The sequence below is a fragment of the Astyanax mexicanus genome, chromosome 11 (assembly GCF_023375975.1).
Source record: "Astyanax mexicanus isolate ESR-SI-001 chromosome 11, AstMex3_surface, whole genome shotgun sequence".
Classification (NCBI taxonomy): Eukaryota; Metazoa; Chordata; class Actinopteri; order Characiformes; family Acestrorhamphidae; genus Astyanax; species Astyanax mexicanus.
In genome coordinates this window covers 19,660,582-19,682,275 of record NC_064418.1, presented here as the reverse complement: position 1 = coordinate 19,682,275, position 21,694 = coordinate 19,660,582, and the positions used below count along the sequence as shown (strand labels likewise).

The 21,694-nt window shown below is 46.5% G+C and overlaps 1 long non-coding RNA gene across 1 annotated transcript; it reads right to left on the bottom strand.

Moving 5' to 3' along the window:
* Window positions 1–874: 874 nt before the first annotated feature.
* LOC125804919 (uncharacterized) lies at window positions 875–17,955 on the bottom strand. Its single transcript, XR_007441146.1, has 2 exons — window positions 17,147–17,955; window positions 875–2,933 (listed from the first exon to the last, which is right to left on the bottom strand). It is a non-coding gene; the product is annotated as an uncharacterized LOC125804919 (long non-coding RNA).
* Between the last annotated feature and the right edge of the window lie 3,739 nt (window positions 17,956–21,694).

The following is a 21,694-nucleotide window of genomic DNA, read 5'->3' as shown; positions in this document are numbered from 1 at the left end:
TCTCTTTCCCACTCTCTCTCTATTTCTATATTTCTCACTCTTTCTTTTGCTCTCTACTTCTCTACTTCTCACTCTCTCTTTTGCTCTCTACTTCTCTATTTCTCACTCTCTTTTGCTCTCTACTCCTCTATTTCTCACTCTCTTTCTCACTCTCTCTCTCTACGTCTCTATTTCTCACTCTCTCTCTACGTCTCTATTTCTCACTCTCTTTCTCACTCTCTCTCTACGTCTCTATTTCTCACTCTATTTCTCACTCTCTCTCTACTTCTCTATCTCACTCTCTCTTTCTCACTCTCTCTCTACGTCTCTATTTCTCACTCTCTCTCTACTTCTCTATCTCACTCTCTCTTTCTCACTCTCTCTCTACTTCTCTAATTCTCACTCTATCTTTCCCACTCTCTCTCTACTTCTCTATTTCTCACTCTTTTTTTTGCTCTCTACTTCTCTACTTCTCACTCTCGTTTGCTCTCTACTTCTCTGTCTCACTCTCTCTTTTGCTCTCTACTTCTCTATTTCTCACTCTCTCTCTACGTCTCTATTTCTCACTCTCTCTCTACTTCTCTATTTCTCACTCTCTCTTTCTCACTCTTTTTTACGTCTCTATTTCTCACTCTCTCTAATTCTCTATTTCTCACTCTTTCTCACTCTCTCTCTACGTCTCTATTTCTCACTCTCTCTTTCTCACTCTCTCTCTACGTCTCTATTTCTCACTCTCTTTTGCTCTCTTCTTCTCTATTTCTCACTCTCTCTACTTTTCTATGTCTCTTTCTTTCTACTTTTCTATTTCTCTATTTCTCTCTTACTCTCTCTTTATTTCTCGCTCTTCTCTCCACTTCTCTTTCACTCTACTTTTCTGTCTTGCTTTCTCTTTCTATCTATCTCTCTACTACATCCTCTTTCTTTCTCTACTTCTTTATTTCTCGATCTCTCTTTTTCCCTAATTCTCTTTCTCTTGCTCAATATTTCTCTCTACTTGTCACTCTTTTTCTCACATTCTCGGATGTTCTTTCTCTACTTCTCACGCTGATTTTCTCTCTACTTCTCTATTTCAGGCTCTCCCTTTTTCTGTACTTCTACATTTAACACTCTTTCTTTTTATCTACTACTGCCTAGCAACCAGTTAGATACACCTTAGCAACCACCTGGAAAACATTAGCAACTGCCTAGCAACCACTTAGCAACCATGTGTAATACGTTAGCAACTGCCTAGCAACCAGATAGCAACACCTTAGCAACCACCTGGAAAACGTTAGCAACTGCCTAGCAACTGCTTAGCAACCACTTTAGAAATGGTAGCAACTGCCTAGCGACCAGTTAGATACACCTAGCAACACCTTAGCAACCACCGCAGATACCATAGCAACATCTTAGCAACCACCTAGCAACACCTTAGCAACCACCCCAGACACCATAGCAACACCTTAGCAACCGCCTAGCAACACCTTAGCAACCACCTAGCAACACCTTAGCAACCACCCCGGATACCATAGCAACACCTTAGCAACCACCTAGCAACACCTTAGCAACCACCCTGGATACCATAGCAACACCTTAGCAACCACCTAGCAAAACCTTAGCAACCACCTAGCAACACCCTAGCAACCACCTAGCAACACCTTAGCAACCACCTTGCAACCACCTAGGAACACCTTAGCAACCACCGCGGATACCATAGCAACACCTTAGCAACCACCTAGCAACACCTTAGCAACAACCTAGCAACACCTTAGCAACCACCCTGGATACCATAGCAACACCTTAGCAACCACCTAGCAACCACCTAGCAACACCCTAGCAACCACCTAGCAACCACCTAGCAACACCTTAGCAACCACCCTGGATACCATAGCAACACCTTAGCAACCACCTAGCAACACCTTAGCAACCACCTAGCAACACCCTAGCAACCACCTAGCAACCACCTAGCAACACCTTAGCAACCACCCTGGATACCATAGCAACACCTTAGCAACCACCTAGCAACACCTTAGCAACCACCTAGCAACACCTTAGCAACCACCCTGGATACCATAGCAACACCTTAGCAACCACCTAGCAACACCCTAGCAACCACCTAGCAACCACCTAGCAACACCTTAGCAACCACCCTGGATACCATAGCAACACCTTAGCAACCACCTAGCAACACCTTAGCAACCACCTAGCAACACCCTAGCAACCACCTAGCAACACCTCAGCAACCACCCTGGATACCATAGCAACACCTTAGCAACCACCTAGCAACACCCTAGCAACCACCTAGCAACCACCTAGCAACACCTTAGCAACCACCCTGGATACCATAGCAACACCTTAGCAACCACCTAGCAACACCTTAGCAACCACCTAGCAACACCCTAGCAACCACCTAGCAACCACCTAGCAACACCTTAGCAACCACCCTGGATACCATAGCAACACCTTAGCAACCACCTAGCAACACCTTAGCAACCACCTAGCAACACCTTAGCAACCACCCTGGATACCATAGCAACACCTTAGCAACCACCTAGCAACACCCTAGCAACCACCTAGCAACCACCTAGCAACACCTTAGCAACCACCCTGGATACCATAGCAACACCTTAGCAACCACCTAGCAACACCTTAGCAACCACCTAGCAACACCCTAGCAACCACCTAGCAACCACCTAGCAACACCTCAGCAACCACCCTGGATACCATAGCAACACCTTAGCAACCACCTAGCAACACCTTAGCAACCACCTAGCAACACCTTAGCAACCACCCTGGATACCATAGCAACACCTTAGCAACCACCTAGCAACACCTTAGCAACCACTTAGAAACACCGTAGCAACCACCCCGGATACCATAGCAACACCTAAGCAACCACCTAGCAACACCTTAGCAACCACCCCGGATACCATAGCAACATCTTAGCAACCACCTAGCAACACCTTAGCAACCACCTAGAAACAACTTAGCAACCACCCAGGATACCATAGCAACACCTTAGCAACTGCCTAGCAACCACCTAGCAACACCTTAGCAACCACCCAGGATACCATAGCAACACCTTAGCAACCACCTAGCAACACCTTAGCAACCACCCCGGATACCATAGCAACACCATAGCAACCACCTAGCAACACCTTAGCAACCACCTAGCAACACCTTAGCAACCACCCTGGATACCATAGCAACCGCCTAGCAACCACCTAGCAACACCTTAGCAACCACCCTGGATACCATAGCAACACCTTAGCAACCACCTAGCAACACCTTAGCAACCACCCCGGATCCCATAGCAACACCTTAGCAACCACCCTGGATACCATAGCAACCGCCTAGCAACCACCTAGCAACACCTTAGCAACCACCCAAGATACCATAGCAACACCTTAGCAACCTCCTAGCAACACCTTAGCAACCACCCCGGATACCATAGCAACCAGTTAGCATCCACCTGGAAAATATTAGAAACTGCCTAATAACCACTTAAAAACCATTTGGAATACATTAGGAATTGCCTAGCAACAAGTTAGCAACAGCTTAGCAACCACCTGGAATATGTTCGCAACTGTCTAGCAACCAATTAGCAAACACTAAGCAACGATGTGGACTACATTACCAACTGCCTAGCAACTACCTAGCAACCACTTAGCAACACTTTACTTTATAAGATAATTATAAGCTTTTCACCATGTTAGCCAAAACTTTTTGGACTTCAACATTTAGCCGAAAGTCAACAGCATAGCAACCACTCTTCACACGCTTTAGACAGAAATATCTTAGCAACCATTTTAACTATTCAACGTTATTAACATACTTTTCCAAGCCAACTTAAAGTTCGTTATCGAACTTTCCTTTTCTAGTTATTATTATTATTAAGTTGGCTTGGAAAAGCCAACTTATTGTTCTTCGTAATCTTCTTCTTATTATTATTATTATTAAGTTGGCTTGGAAAAGCCAACTTCATGTTCTTCGTAATCTTCTTATTATTATTATTATTATTAAGTTGGCTTGGAAAAGCCAACTTCTTGTTCTTCGTAATCTTCTTCTTATTATTAGTGTGATTGCAGTAATGCAATCACAGTATTGATCTTCTTAAGTCTTATTCTTATTATTATTATTAGTGTGATTGCAGATCACACTATTGATCTTCTTAAGTCTGTTTCTTATTATTATTATTATTATTATTCCACCTGTTTTTTGTCCGGTTAACTAGTGCCGCAGTTTTCGAAATATCGACTTCGTTCAAAAGAGAAAACGTGCGTCCATATCGGGAATGGTGGGCTTGTATACAGCTTTCCGATCGGACTTACGTTTTTCGTAAAAACTTCGTAAGTACGCGTTTTTTTGCCCATTGAAAATGAATGGGCAGAACTTTGCACGCCCGTGGACGTCGCAATGTTTGAAATACGAAGATGAAACCAATTGAGGACCTGTAGAACTTATTGAGCTCTTTCCGAAAATATGCGTTACGAAAAGTTACGACGTACGGATTTCGTACGAATGTCGTACGAAGTGGCCCCATTGGAATGAATGGGGCCAATCGGAGGACGGCAGCTAGATCGAAGGACAGGTAGCTAGAACTCCAGTACTGTGAGTGTATGGAGCAGCTATGGGATAAAACAGCATTAGGTCAAAAGTTTGGACACCCCGGCCCCCCAGTACTGTATGTAATGGAGCCATGGGTCAAAAGTTTGGACACCCCGGCCCCCCAGTACTGTGTGTAATGGAGCCACGGGTCAAAAGTTTGGACACCCCCGAACGGCCAGAGCAACCTAGCGTGCATAGCTGATTGATGTATTTGCACGTTGCGTAGCAACGTGCAAACACCATTTAATCTAATTTATGCATATAAATCACCTAGCAACCACCTAGAAACACCATAGCAACCACCCCGGATACCCTAGCAACACCTTAGCAACCGCCTAGCAACACCCTAGCAACCACCTAGCAACCACCTAGCAACACCTTAGCAACCATCCCGGATACCATAGCAACACCTTAGCAACCGCCTAGCAACACCCTAGCAACCACCTAGCAACCACCTAGCAACACCTTAGCAACCACCCCGGATACCATAGCAACACCTTAGCAACCGCCTAGCAACACCTTAGCAACCACCTAGCAAACACCTAGCAACACCTTAGCAACCACCCCGGATACCATAGCAACACCTTAGCAACCGCCTAGCAACACCTTAGCAACCACCTAGCAACCACCTAGCAACACCTTAGCAACCACCCCGGATACCATAGCAACACCTTAGCAACCGCCTAGCAACACCTTAGCAACCACCTAGCAACCACCTAGCAACACCTTAGCAACCACCCCGGATACCATAGCAACACCTTAGCAACCGCCTAGCAACACCCTAGCAACCACCTAGCAACCACCTAGCAACACCTTAGCAACCACCCCGGATACCATAGCAACACCTTAGCAACCGCCTAGCAACACCCTAGCAACCACCTAGCAACCACCTAGCAACACCTTAGCAACCACCCCGGATACCATAGCAACACCTTAGCAACCGCCTAGCAACACCCTAGCAAACACCTAGCAACCACCTAGCAACACCTTAGCAACCACCCAAGATACCATAGCAACACCTTAGCAACCGCCTAGCAACACCCTAGCAACCACCTAGCAACCACCTAGCAACACCTTAGCAACCACCCCGGATACCATAGCAACACCTTAGCAACCGCCTAGCAACACCCTAGCAACCACCTAGCAACCACCTAGCAACACCTTAGCAACCACCCCGGATACCATAGCAACACCTTAGCAACCGCCTAGCAACACCCTAGCAACCACCTAGCAACCACCTAGCAACACCTTAGCAACCACCCCGGATACCATAGCAACACCTTAGCAACCGCCTAGCAACACCCTAGCAACCACCTAGCAACCACCTAGCAACACCTTAGCAACCACCCAAGATACCATAGCAACACCTTAGCAACCGCCTAGCAACACCCTAGCAACCACCTAGCAACCACCTAGCAACCACCTAGCAACACCTTAGCAACCACCCCGGATACCATAGCAACACCTTAGCAACCACCTAGCAACCACCTAGCAACCACCTAGCAACACCTTAGCAACCACCCCAAATACCATAGCAACACCTTAGCAACCGCCTAGCAACACCTTAGCAACCGCCTAGCAACACCTTAGCAACCACCTAGTAACCACCTAGCAACACCTTAGCAAGCACCCCAGATACCATAGCAACACCTTAGCAACCGCCTATCAACACCTTAGCAACCGCCTAGCAACACCTTAGCAACCACCTAGTAACCACCTAGCAACACCTTAGCAACCACCCCGGATACCATAGCAACACCTTAGCAACACCTTAGCAGATACCAGCCAGCACTGCAATCACACTCGCAGTTTCTGCAGGAACTGCAATCTAGTTATTATTATTATTCCACCTGTTTTTTGTCCGGTTAACTAGTGCCGCAGTTTTCGAAATATCGACTTCGTTCAAAAGAGAAAACGTGCGTCCATATCGGGAATGGTGGGCTTGTATACAGCTTTCCGATCGGACTTACGTTTTTCGTAAAAACTTCGTAAGTACGCGTTTTTTTGCCCATTGAAAATGAATGGGCAGAACTTTGCACGCCCGTGGACGTCGCAATTTTTGAAATACGAAGATGAAACCAATTGAGGACCTGTAGAACTTATTGAGCTCTTTCCGAAAATATGCGTTACGAAAAGTTACGTCGTACGGATTTCGTACGATTGTCGTACGAAGTGGCCCCATTGGAATGAATGGGGCCAATCGGAGGACGGCAGCTAGATCGAAGGACAGGTAGCTAGAACTCCAGTACTGTGTGTAATGGAGCAGCTATGGGATAAAACAGCATTAGGTCAAAAGTTTGGACACCCCGGCCCCCCAGTACTGTGTGTAATGGAGCCACGGGTCAAAAGTTTGGACACCCCCGAACGGCCAGAGCAACCTAGCGTGCATAGCTAATTGATGTATTTGCACGTTGCGTAGCAACGTGCAAACACCATTTAATCTAATTTATGCATATAAATCACCTAGCAACCACCTAGAAACACCATAGCAACCACCACAGATACCATAGCAACACCTTAGCAACCGCCTAGCAACACCTTAGCAACCACCTAGCAACCACCTAGCAACACCTTAGCAACCTCCCCGGATACCATAGCAACACCTTAGCAACCGCCTAGCAACACCTTAGCAACCGCATAGCAACCACTTAGCAACACCTTAGCAACCACCCCGGATACCATAGCAACACCTTAGCAACCGCCTAGCAACCACCTAGCAACCACCTAGCAACCACCTAGCAACACCTTAGCAACCACCCCGGATACCATAGCAACACCTTAGCAACCGCCTAGCAACACTTAGCAACCACCTAGCAACCACCTAGCAACACCTTAGCAACCACCCCGGATACCATAGCAACACCTTAGCAACCGCCTAGCAACACCCTAGCAACAACCTAGCAACCACCTAGCAACACCTTAGCAACCACCCTGGATACCATAGCAACACCTTAGCAACCGCCTAGCAACACTTAGCAACCACCTAGCAACCACCTAGCAACACCTTAGCAACCACCCCGGATACCATAGCAACACCTTAGCAACCGCCTAGCAACACCCTAGCAACAACCTAGCAACCACCTAGCAACACCTTAGCAACCACCCTGGATACCATAGCAACACCTTAGCAACCGCCTAGCAACACCCTAGCAACCACCTAGCAACCACCTAGCAACACCTTAGCAACCACCCCGGATACCGTAGCAACACCTTAGCAACCGCCTAGCAACACCCTAGCAACCACCTAGCAACCACCTAGCAACACCTTAGCAACCACCCTGGATACCATAGCAACACCTTAGCAACCGCCTAGCAACACTCTAGCAACCACCTAGCAACCACCTAGCAACACCTTAGCAACCACCCCGGATACCATAGCAACACCTTAGCAACCGCCTAGCAACACCTTAGCAACCACCTAGCAACCACTTAGCAACACCTTAGCAACCACCACGGATACCATAGCAACACCTTAGCAACCGCCTAGCAACACCCTAGCAACCACCTAGCAACCACCTAGCAACACCTTAGCAACCACCCCGGATACCATAGCAACACCTTAGCAACCGCCTAGCAACACCTTAGCAACCACCTAGCAACCACTTAGCAACACCTTAGCAACCACCCCAGATACCATAGCAACACCTTAGCAACCGCCTAGCAACACCCTAGCAACCACCTAGCAACACCTTAGCAACCACCCCGGATACCATAGCAACACCTTAGCAACCGCCTAGCAACACCTTAGCAACCACCTAGCAACCACCTAGCAACACCTTAGCAACCACCCCGGATACCATAGCAACACCTTAGCAACCGCCTAGCAACACCTTAGCAACCACCTAGCAACCACCTAGCAACACCTTAGCAACCACCCCGGATACCATAGCAACACCTTAGCAACCGCCTAGCAACACCTTAGCAACCACCTTGCAACCACCTAGCAACACCTTAGCAACCACCCCGGATACCATAGCAACACCTTAGCAACCGCCTAGCAACACCCTAGCAACCACCTAGCAACCACCTAGCAACACCTTAGCAACCACCCCGGATACCATAGCAACACCTTAGCAACCGCCTAGCAACACCCTAGCAACCACCTAGCAACACCTTAGCAACCACCCCGGATACCATAGCAACACCCTAGCAACCGCCTAGCAACACCCTAGCAACCACCTAGCAACACCTTAGCAACCACCCAAGATACCATAGCAACACCTTAGGAACCGCCTAGCAACACCCTAGCAACCACCTAGCAACCACCTAGCAACACCTTAGCAACCACCCCGGATACCATAGCAACACCTTAGCAACCGCCTAGCAACACCTTAGCAACCACCTAGCAACCACCTAGCAACCACCTAGCAACACCTTAGCAACCACCCCAAATACCATAGCAACACCTTAGCAACCGCCTAGCAACACCTTAGCAACCGCCTAGCAACACCTTAGCAACCACCTAGCAACCACCTAGCAACACCTTAGCAACCACCCCGGATACCATAGCAACACCTTAGCAACCGCCTAGCAACCACCTAGCAACCACCTAGCAACACCTTAGCAACCACCGCGGATACCATAGCAACACCTTAGCAACCACCTAGCAACACCTTAGCAACCACCTAGCAACACCATAGCAGATACCAGCCAGCACTGCAATCACACTCGCAGTTTCTGTAGGAACTGCAATCTAGTTATTATTATTATTCCACCTGTTTTTTGTCCGGTTAACTAGTGCCGCAGTTTTCGAAATATCGACTTCGTTCAAAAGAGAAAACGTGCGTCCATATCGGGAATGGTGGGCTTGTATACAGCTTTCCGATCGGACTTACGTTTTTCGTAAAAACTTCGTAAGTACGCGTTTTTTTGCCCATTGAAAATGAATGGGCAGAACTTTGCACGCCCGTGGACGTCGCAATTTTTGAAATACGAAGATGAAACCAATTGAGGACCTGTAGAACTTATTGAGCTCTTTCCGAAAATATGCGTTACGAAAAGTTACGACGTACGGATTTCGTACGATTGTCGTACGAAGTGGCCCCATTGGAATGAATGGGGCCAATCGGAGGACGGCAGCTAGATCGAAGGACAGGTAGCTAGAACTCCAGTACTGTGAGTGTATGGAGCAGCTATGAGATAAAACAGCATTAGGTCAAAAGTTTGGACACCCCGGCCCCCCAGTACTGTGTGTAATGGAGCCATGGGTCAAAAGTTTGGACACCCCGGCCCCCCAGTACTGTGTGTAATGGAGCCACGGGTCAAAAGTTTGGACACCCCCGAACGGCCAGAGCAACCTAGCGTGCATAGCTGATTGATGTATTTGCACGTTGCGTAGCAACGTGCAAACACCATTTAATCTAATTTATGCATATAAATCACCTAGCAACCACCTAGAAACACCATAGCAACCACCACAGATACCATAGCAACACCTTAGCAACCGCCTAGCAACACCTTAGCAACCACCTAGCAACACCTTAGCAACCACCCCGGATACCATAGCAACACCTTAGCAACCGCCTAGCAACACCCTAGCAACCACCTAGCAACCACCTAGCAACACCTTTGCAACCACCCCGGATACCATAGCAACACCTTAGCAACCGCCTAGCAACACCTTAGCAACCACCTAGCAACCACCTAGCAACACCTTAGCAACCACCCTGGATACCATAGCAACACCTTAGCAACCGCCTAGCAACACCCTAGCAACCACCTAGCAACCACCTAGCAACACCTTAGCAACCACCCCGGATACCATAGCAACACCTTAGCAACCGCCTAGCAACACCCTAGCAACCACCTAGCAACACCTTAGCAACCACCCCGGATACCATAGCAACACCTTAGCAACCGGCTAGCAACACCTTAGCAACCCCCTAGCAACCACCTAGCAACACCTTAGCAACCACCCCGGATACCATAGCAACACCTTAGCAACCGCCTAGCAACACCCTAGCAACCACCTAGCAACCACCTAGCAACACCTTAGCAACCACCCCGGATACCATAGCAACACCTTAGCAACCGCCTAGCAACACCCTAGCAACCACCTAGCAACACCTTAGCAACCACCCCGGATACCATAGCAACACCTTAGCAACCGCCTAGCAACACCCTAGCAACCACCTAGCAACCACCTAGCAACACCTTAGCAACCACCCCGGATACCATAGCAACACCTTAGCAACCGCCTAGCAACACCCTAGCAACCACCTAGCAACCACCTAGCAACACCTTAGCAACCACCCCGGATACCATAGCAACACCTTAGCAACCGCCTAGCAACACCCTAGCAACCACCTAGCAACACCTTAGCAACCACCCCGGATACCATAGCAACACCTTAGCAACCGCCTAGCAACACCTTAGCAACCACCTAGCAACACCTTAGCAACCACCCCGGATACCATAGCAACACCTTAGCAACCGCTTAGCAACACCTTAGCAACCACCTAGCAACACCTTAGCAACCACCCCGGATACCATAGCAACACCTTAGCAACCGCCTAGCAACACCCTAGCAACCACCTAGCAACCACCTAGCAACACCTTAGCAACCACACCGGATACCATAGCAACACCCTAGCAACCACCTAGCAACACCTTAGCAACCACCCCGGATACCATTGCAACACCTTAGCAACCGCCTAGCAACACCTTAGCAACCACCTAGCAACCACCTAGCAACACCTTAGCAACCACCCCGGATACCATAGCAACACCTTAGCAACCGCCTAGCAACACCTTAGCAACCACCTAGCAACCACCTAGCAACACCTTAGCAACCACCCTGGATACCATAGCAACACCTTAGCAACCGCCTAGCAACACCTTAGCAACCACCTAGCAACACCTTAGCAACCACCCCAGATACCATAGCAACACCTTAGCAACCGCCTAGCAACACCTTAGCAACCACCTAGCAACCACTTAGCAACACCTTAGCAACCACCCCGGATACCATAGCCACACCTTAGCAACCACTTAGCAACACCTTAGCAACACCATAGCAGATACCAGCCAGCACTGCAATCACACTCGCAGTTTCTGTAGGAACTGCAATCTAGTTATTATTATTATTCTTACGCCTTTTTTTCTGTACGCTACTCCTCCTAGAGCTTTCAACGTAGAATCACGAAACTTTCACGGATCGTAGGACCTATGCCAACTTAGCGTGCTTGTGCTTTTTGGAGCGATTTATCGTACGGTTTTCGTAAAAACTTCGTAAACGTACGCATTTTTTCCCCATAGGAATGAATGGGGCGAAATTTTAAACGTCCGTAACCGCCACAATTTTTGAGATACGAAGACCAAATTTGGCGAGCTTATAGATCTTACCGAGATCTTAAAATTAATAGGAGGTTGCGAAGTGATACGACGTACGGTTTTCGTACAATTTTCGTACGAAGTTTTCCCATAGAAATGAATGGGGGGCCCAGAGTTCCATCTCGCACACGAGCAGCTCTGCGCACGGAACCCCTTCTCTCCCCTGCTCCTCCAGTACTGTGAGTGTATGGAGGAGCTGCTGTATGGAGCAGCTATCAGTCAAAAGTTTGGACACCCCGGCACCCCAGCCAGGGCTTTGCAACCACCTATTAACTGCTTAGCAACCACTCTCTCTTTCTCACTCTCTCTTTCGCTCTCTACTTCTCTAATTCTCACTCTCTCTTTTGCTCTCTACTTCTCTATTTCTCACTCTCTTTTGCTCTCTACTCCTCTATTTCTCACTCTCTTTCTCACTCTCTCTCTACGTCTCTATTTCTCACTCTATTTCTCACTCTCTCTCTACGTCTCTATTTCTCACTCTCTTTCTCACTCTCTCTCTACGTCTATTTCTCACTCTATTTCTCACTCTCTCTACTTCTCTATCTCACTCTCTCTTTCTCACTCTCTCTCTACGTCTCTATTTCTCACTCTCTCTCTCTACTTCTATATTTCTCACTCTCTCTACTTCTATATTTCTCACTCTCTTTTTCACGCTCTCTCTACGTCTCTATTTCTCACTCTCTCTACTTCTCTATTTCTCACTCTCTCTTTCTCACTCTCTCTCTACTTCTCTATTTCTCACTCTCTCTCTGCTTCTCTATTTCTCACTCTCTTTTGCTCTCTTCTTCTCTATTTCTCACTCTCTCTTTCTCACTCTCTCTCTACTTCTCTATTTCTCACTCTCTCTACTTTTCTATGTCTCTTTCTTTCTACTTTTCTATTTCTCTATTTCTCTCTTACTCTTTATTTCTCGCTCTTCTCTCTACTTCTCTTTCACTCTACTTTTCTGTCTTGCTTTCTCTTTCTATCTATCTCTCTAGTACATCCTCTTTCTTTCTCTACTTCTTTATTTCTCGATCTCTCTTTTTCCCTAATTCTCTTTCTCTCGCTCAATATTTCTCTCTACTTGTCACTCTTTTTCTCACATTCTCGGGTGTTCTTTCTCTACTTCTCACGCTGATTTTCTCTCTACTTCTCTATTTCAGGCTCTCCCTTTTTCTGTACTTCTACATTTAACACTCTTTCTTTTTATCTACTACTGCCTAGCAACCAGTTAGATACACCTTAGCAACCACCTGGAAAACATTAGCAACTGCCTAGCAACCACTTAGCAACCATGTGTAATACGTTAGCAACTGCCTAGCAACCAGATAGCAACACCTTAGCAACCACCTGGAAAACGTTAGCAACTGCTTAGCAACCACTTTAGAAATGGTAGCAACTGCCTAGCGACCAGTCAGATACACCTAGCAACACCTTAGCAACCACCCCAGATACCATAGCAACATCTTAGCAACCACCTAGCAACACCTTAGCAACCACCACAGACACCATAGCAACACCTTAGCAACCGCCTAGCAACACCTTAGCAACCACCCCGGATACCATAGCAACACCTTAGCAACTACCTAGCAACACCTTAGCAACCACCCTGGATACCATAGCAACACCTTAGCAACCACCTAGCAAAACCTTAGCAACCACCTAGCAACACCCTAGCAACCACCTAGCAACACCTTAGCAACCACCTTGCAACCACCTAGCAACACCTTAGCAACCACCCCGGATACCATAGCAACACCTTAGCAACCACCTAGCAACACCTTAGCAACCACCTAGCAACACCTTAGCAACCACCCTGGATACCATAGCAAAACCTTAGCAACCACCTAGCAACACCCTAGCAACCACCTAGCAACCACCTAGCAACACCTTTGCAACCACCCTGGATACCATAGCAACACCTTAGCAACCACCTAGCAACACCCTAGCAACCACCTAGCAACCACCTAGCAACACCTTAGCAACCACCCTGGATACCATAGCAACACCTTAGCAACCACCTAGCAACACCTTAGCAACCACCGTGGATACCATAGCAACACCTTAGCAACCACCTAGCAACACCTTAGCAACCACTTAGAAACACCGTAGCAACCACCCCGGATACCATAGCAACACCTTAGCTACTGCCTAGCAACCACCTAGCAACACCTTAGCAACCACCAAGGATACCATAGCAACACCTTAGCAACCACCTAGCAACACCTTAGCAACCACCCTGGATACCATAGCAACACCATAGCAACCACCTAGCAACACCTTAGCAACCACCCAGGATACCATAGCAACACCTTAGCAACCACCTAGCAACACCTTAGCAACCACCCCGGATACCATAGCAACACCTTAGCAACCACCTAGCAACACCTTAGCAACCACCCTGGATACCATAGCAACCGCCTAGCAACACCCTAGCAACCACCTAGCAACACCTTAGCAACCACCCTGGATACCATAGCAACACCTTAGCAACCACCTAGCAACACCTTAGCAACCAACCCGGATACCATAGCAACACCTTAGCAACCACCCCGGATCCCATAGCAACACCTTAGCAACCACCTATTAACCCTCTAGCAACCACCTAGCAACACCTTAGCAACCACCCCAGATACCATAGCAACACCTTAGCAACCACCTAGAAACACCTTAGCAACCACCCCGGATACCATAGCAACCAGTTAGCAAACACCTGGAAAATATTAGAAACTGCCTAATAACCACTTAAAAACCATTTGGAATACGTTAGGAGTTGCCTAGCAACAAGTTAGCAACAGCTTAGCAACCACCTTGAATATGTTCGCAACTGCCTAGCAACCAATTAGCAAACACTAAGCAACGATGTGGACTACATTAGCAACTGCCTAGCAACTACCTAGCAACCACTTAGCAACACTTTACTTTATAAGATAATTATAAGCTTTTCACCATGTTAGCCAAAACTTTTTGGACTTCAACATTTAGCCGAAAGTCAACAGCATAGCAACCACTCTTCACACGCTTTAGACAGAAATATCTTAGCAACCATTTTAACTATTCAACGTTATTTAACTATTTAACGTACTTTTCCAAGCCAACTTAAAGTTCGTTATCGAACTTTCCTTTTCTAGTTATTATTATTATTCTTACGCCTTTTTTTCTGTACGCTACTCCTCCTAGAGCTTTCAACGTAGAATCACGAAACTTTCACGGATCGTAGGACCTATGCCAACTTAGCGTGCTTGTGCTTTTTGGAGCGATTTATCGTACGGTTTTCGTAAAAACTTCGTAAACGTACGCATTTTTTCCCCATAGGAATGAATGGGGCGAAATTTTAAACGTCCGTAACCGCCACAATTTTTGAGATACAAAGACCAAATTTGGCGAGCTTATAGATCTTACCGAGATCTTTAAATTAATAGCAGGTTGCGAAGCGATACGACGTACGGTTTTCGTACAATTTTCGTACGAAGTTTTCCCATAGAAATGAATGGGGGGCCCAGAGTTCCATCTCGCACACGAGCAGCTCTGCGCACGGAACCCCTTCTCTCCCCTGCTCCTCCAGTACTGTGAGTGTATGGAGGAGCTGCTGTATGGAGCAGCTATCAGTCAAAAGTTTGGACACCCCGGCACCCCAGCCAGGGTTTAGCAACCACCTATTAACTGCTTAGCAACCACTCTCTCTTTCTCACTCTCTCTTTCGCTCTCTACTTCTCTAATTCTCACTCTCTTTCCCACTCTCTCTCTATTTCTATATTTCTCACTCTTTCTTTTGCTCTCTACTTCTCTACTTCTCACTCTCTCTTTTGCTCTCTACTTCTCTATTTCTCACTCTCTTTTGCTCTCTACTCCTCTATTTCTCACTCTCTTTCTCACTCTCTCTCTACTTCTCTATCTCACTCTCTCTTTCTCACTCTCTCTACGTCTCTATTTCTCACTCTCTCTCTACTTCTCTAATTCTCACTCTATCTTTCCCACTCTCTCTCTACTTCTCTATTTCTCACTCTTTCTTTTGCTCTCTACTTCTCTACTTCTCACTCTCTCGTTTGCTCTCTACTTCTCTGTCTCACTCTCTCTTTTGCTCTCTACTTCTCACTCTCTCTTTTGCTCTCTACTTCTCTATTTCTCACTCTCTCTCTACGTCTCTATTTCTCACTCTCTCTCTACTTCTCTATTTCTCACTCTCTCTTTCTCACTCTTTTCTACGTCTCTATTTCTCACTCTCTCTACTTCTCTATTTCTCACTCTTTCTCACTCTCTCTCTACGTCTCTATTTCTCACTCTCTCTCTACGTCTCTATTTCTCACTCTCTCTCTCTACTTCTATATTTCTCACTCTCTCTACTTCTATATTTCTCACTCTCTTTTTCACTCTCTCTCTACGTCTCTATTTCTCTTTATTTCTCACTCTCTCTACTTCTATATTTCTCACTCTTTTTCACTCTCTCTCTACGTCTCTATTTCTCACTCTCTCTCTACTTCTCTATTTCTCACTCTCTTTCTCACTCTCTCTCTACGTCTCTATTTCTCACTCTCTCTACTTCTCTATTTCTCACTCTCTCTTTCTCACTCTCTCTCTACTTCTCTATTTCTCACTCTCTCTTTCTCACTCTCTCTACTTTTCTATGTCTCTTTCTTTCTACTTTTCTATTTCTCTATTTCTCTCTTACTCTCTCTTTATTTCTCGCTCTTCTCTCTACTTCTCTTTCACTCTACTTTTCTGTCTTGCTTTCTCTTTCTATCTATCTCTCTACTACATCCTTTTTCTTTCTCTACTTCTTTATTTCTCGATCTCTCTTTTTCCCTAATTCTCTTTCTCTCGCTCAATATTTCTCTCTACTTGTCACTCTTTTTCTCACATTCTCGGGTGTTCTTTCTCTACTTCTCACGCTGATTTTCTCTCTACTTCTCTATTTCAGGCTCTCCCTTTTTCTGTACTTCTACATTTAACACTCTTTCTTTTTATCTACTACTGCCTAGGAACCAGTTAGATACACCTTAGCAACCACCTGGAAAACATTAGCAACTGCCTAGCAACCACTTAGCAACCATGTGTAATACGTTAGCAACTGCCTAGCAACCAGATAGCAACACCTTAGCAACCACCTGGAAAACGTTAGCAACTGCCTAGCAACTGCTTAGCAACCACTTTAGAAATGGTAGCAACTGCCTAGCGACCAGTTAGATACACCTAGCAACACCTTAGCAACCACCCCAGATACCATAGCAACATCTTAGCAACCACCTAGCAACACCTTAGCAACCACCCTAGACACCATAGCAACACCTTAGCAACCGCCTAGCAACACCTTAGCAACCACCTTGCAACCACCTAGCAACACCTTAGCAACCACCCCGGATACCATAGCAACACCTTAGCAACCACCTAGCAACACCTTAGCAACCACCCTGGATACCATAGCAACACCTTAGCAACCACCTAGCAACCACCTAGCAACACCTTAGCAACCACCTAGCAACACCCTAGCAACCACCTAGCAACCACCTAGCAACACCTTAGCAACCACCCTGGATACCATAGCAACACCTTAGCAACCACCTAGCAACACCTTAGCAACCACCTAGAAACACCTTAGCAACCACCCAGGATACCATAGCAACACCTTAGCAACCACCTAGCAACCACCCTGGATACCATAGCAACACCTTAGCAACCACCTAGCAACACCTTAGCAACCACACCATAGCATCCACCCCGGATACCATAGCAACACTTAAGCAACCGCCTAGCAACCACCTAGCAACACCTTAGCAACCACCCCGGATACCATAGCAACACCTTAGCAACCACCTAGCAACACCTTAGCAACCACCTAGAAACACCTTAGCAACCACCCAGGATACCATAGCAACACCTTAGCAACTGCCTAGCAACCACCTAGCAACACCTTAGCAACCACCCAGGATACCATAGCAACACCTTAGCAACCACCTAGCAACACCTTAGCAACCACCCCGGATACCATAGCAACACCATAGCAACCACCTAGCAACACCTTAGCAACCACCTAGCAACACCTTAGCAACCACCCTGGATACCATAGCAACCGCCTAGCAACACCTTAGCAACCACCCTGGATACCATAGCAACACCTTAGCAACCCCCTAGCAACACCTTAGCAACCAACCCGGATACCATAGCAACACCTTAGCAACCACCCCGGATCCCATAGCAACACCTTAGCAACCACCTAGCAACCCTCTAGCAACCACCTAGCAACACCTTAGCAACCACCCCAGATACCATAGCAACACCTTAGCAACCACCTAGCAACACCTTAGCAACCACCCCAGATACCATAGCAACCAGTTAGCAACCACCTGGAAAATATTAGAAACTGCCTAATAACCACTTAAAAACCATTTGGAATACGTTAGGAATTGCCTAGCAACAAGTTAGCAACAGCTTAGCAACGATGTGGACTACATTAGCAACTGCCTAGCAACTACCTAGCAACCACTTAGCAACACTTTACTTTATAAGATAATTATAAGCTTTATAAGCTATAAACTTTTTGGACTTCAACATTTAGCCGAAAGTCAACAGCATAGCAACCACTCTTCACACGCTTTAGACAGAAATATCTTAGCAACCATTTTAACTATTCAACGTTATTTAACTATTTAACGTACTTTTCCAAGCCAACTTAAAGTTCGTTATCGAACTTTCCTTTTCTAGTTATTATTATTATTCTTACGCCTTTTTTTCTGTACGCTACTCCTCCTAGAGCTTTTATCGTAGAATCACGAAACTTTCACGGATCGTAGGACCTATAGTGAATTACGTTGCTTGTGCTTTTTGGAGCGATTTATCGTACGGTTTTCGTAAAAACTTCGTAAACGTACGCATTTTTTCCCCATAGGAATGAATGGGGGAGAATTTTGAACGTCCGTGACGGTCACAATTTTTGAGATACGGAGACCAAATTCGGCGAGCTAATAGATCTTATCAAGATCTTTAAATTAATAGTAGGTTGCGAAGCGATACGACGTACGGTTTTCGTACAATTGTCGTACGAAGTTTTCCCATAGAAATGAATGGGGGGCCCAGAGTTCCATCTCACACACGAGCAGCTCTGCGCACGGAACCCCTTCTCTCCCCTGCTCCTCCAGTACTGTGAGTGTATGGAGGAGCTGCTGTATGGAGCAGCTATCAGTCAAAAGTTTGGACACCCCGGGCACCCCAGCCAGCGCTTTGCAACCACCTATTAACTGCTTAGCAACCACTCTCTCTTTCTCACTCTCTCTCTACTTCTCTCACTCTCTCTTTCTCACTCTCTCTCTACTTCTCTCACTCTCTCTTTCTCACTCTCTCTCTACTTTTCACTCTATCTTTTGCTCTCTACTTCTCTGTTTCTCACTCTCTCTTTTGCTCTCTACTTATCTACTTCTCGCTCTCTCTTTTGCTCTCTACTTCTCACTCTATCTTTTGCTCTCTACTTCTCTATTTCTCACTCTCTCTTTCTCACTCTCTCTCTATGTCTCTATTTCTCACTCTCTTTTGCTCTCTACTTCTCTATTTCTCACTCTCTTTTGCTCTCTACTTCTCTATTTCTCACTCTTTCTTTCTCACTCTCTCTCTACGTCTCTATTTCTCACACTCTCTTTCTCACTCTCTCTACTTCTCTATTTCTCACTCTCTTTTGCTCTCTACTTCTCTATTTCTCACTCTCTCTACGTCTCTATTTCTCACTCTCTCTTTTGCTCTCTACTTCTCTATTTCTCACTCTCTTTTGCTCTCTACTTATCTCTTTCTCACGCTCTATGTCTCTATATCTTTTTCTCTCTACTTCTCTATTTCTCACTCTCTCTTTTGCTCTTTACATTTCTTTATTTCTCACTCTCTCTTTCTCACTCTCTCTACTTCTCTATTTCTCACTCTCTTTTGCTCTCTACTTCTCTATTTCTCACTCTCTTTCTCACTCTACTTCTGAATTTCTCACTCTCTTTCTCACTCTCTCTCTACGTCTCTATTTCTCACTCTCTCTTTTACTCTCTACTTCTCTATTTCTCACTATTTCTTTCTCTCTTTCTCACTCTCTCTCTCTACGTCTCAATTTCTCTTTCTCGCTACTTTTCTATTTCTCTATTCTCTCTTACTCTTTCTTTATTTCTCGCTCTTCTCTCTACTTCTCTTTCACTCTACTTTTCTATGTCTTGCTTTCTCTTTCTTTTTATGTCTGGAATATGTTAGCAACTGCCTAGCAACCAGTTAGCAACACCTTAGCAACCACCTGGAAAATGTTAGCAACTGCCTAGCAACCACTTAGCAACCATGTGGAATACGTTAGCAACTGCCTAGCAACCAGTTAGCAACACCTTAGCAACCACCTGGAAAACGTTAACAACTGCCTAGCAACTGCTTAGCAACCACTTCAGAAATATTAGCAACTGCCTAGCAACCAGTTAGATACACCTTAGCAACCACCTGGAAAACATTAGCAAGTGCCTAGCAACCACTTAGCAACCATGTGGAATACGTTAGGAACTGCCTAGTAACCATTTAGCAACCACCTCGGATACCATAGCAACACCTTAGCAACCGCCTAGCAACCACCTAGCAACACCTTAGCAACCACCCAGGATAACATAGCAACACCTTAGCAACCACCTAGCAACCACCTAGCAACACCTTAGCAACCACCCCGGATACCATAGCAACACCTTAGCAACCATCTAGCAACACCTTAGCAACCACCTAGCAACCACCTAGCAACACCTTAGCAACCACCTAGCAACACCTTAGCAACCAACCCAGATACCATAGCAACTGCCTAGCAACACCTTAGCAACCACCCTGGATACCATAGCAACACCTTAGCAACCGCCTAGCAACACGTTAGCAACCACCTAGCAACCACCCGGATACCATAGCAACACCTTAGCAACCACCTGGCAACACCTTAGCAACCGCCTAGCAACACCTTAGCAACCGCCTAGCAACACCTTAGCAACCACCCCAGATACCATAGCAACACCTTAGCAACCACCTAGCAACACCTTAGCAACCACCTAGCAACACCTTAGCAACCACCCCGGATACCATAGCAACACCTTAGCAACCACCTAGCAACATCTTAGCAACCACCCCGGATGCCATAACAACACCTTAGCAACCGCCTAGCAACCACCTAGCAACACCTTAGCAACCACCCTGGATACCATAGCAACACCTTAGCAACCGCCTAGCAACACGTTAGCAACCACCTAGCAACCACCCGGATACCATAGCAACACCTTAGCAACCACCTGGCAACACCTTAGCAACCGCCTAGCAACACCTTAGCAACCGCCTAGCAACACCTTAGCAACCACCCCAGATACCATAGCAACACCTTAGCAACCACCTAGCAACACCTTAGCAACCACCTAGCAACACCTTAGCAACCACCCCGGATACCATAGCAACACCTTAGCAACCATCTAGCAACACCTTAGCAACCACCCCAGATACCATAGCAACACCCTAGCAACCACCTAGCAACACCTTAGCAACCACCCCAGATACCATAGCAACACCTTAGCAACCGCATAGCAACACCTTAGCAACCACCTAGCAACCACCTAGCAACACCTTAGCAACCACCCCGGATACCATAGCAACCGCCTAGCAACCGCCTAGCAACACCCTAGCAACCACCTAGCAACACCTTGGCAACACCCCGGATACCATAGCAACACCTTAGCAACCACCTAGCAACCACCTAGCAACACCTTACCAACCACCCTGGATACCATAGCAACACCTTAGCAACCACCTAGCAACACCTTAGCAACCAACCCGGATACCGTAT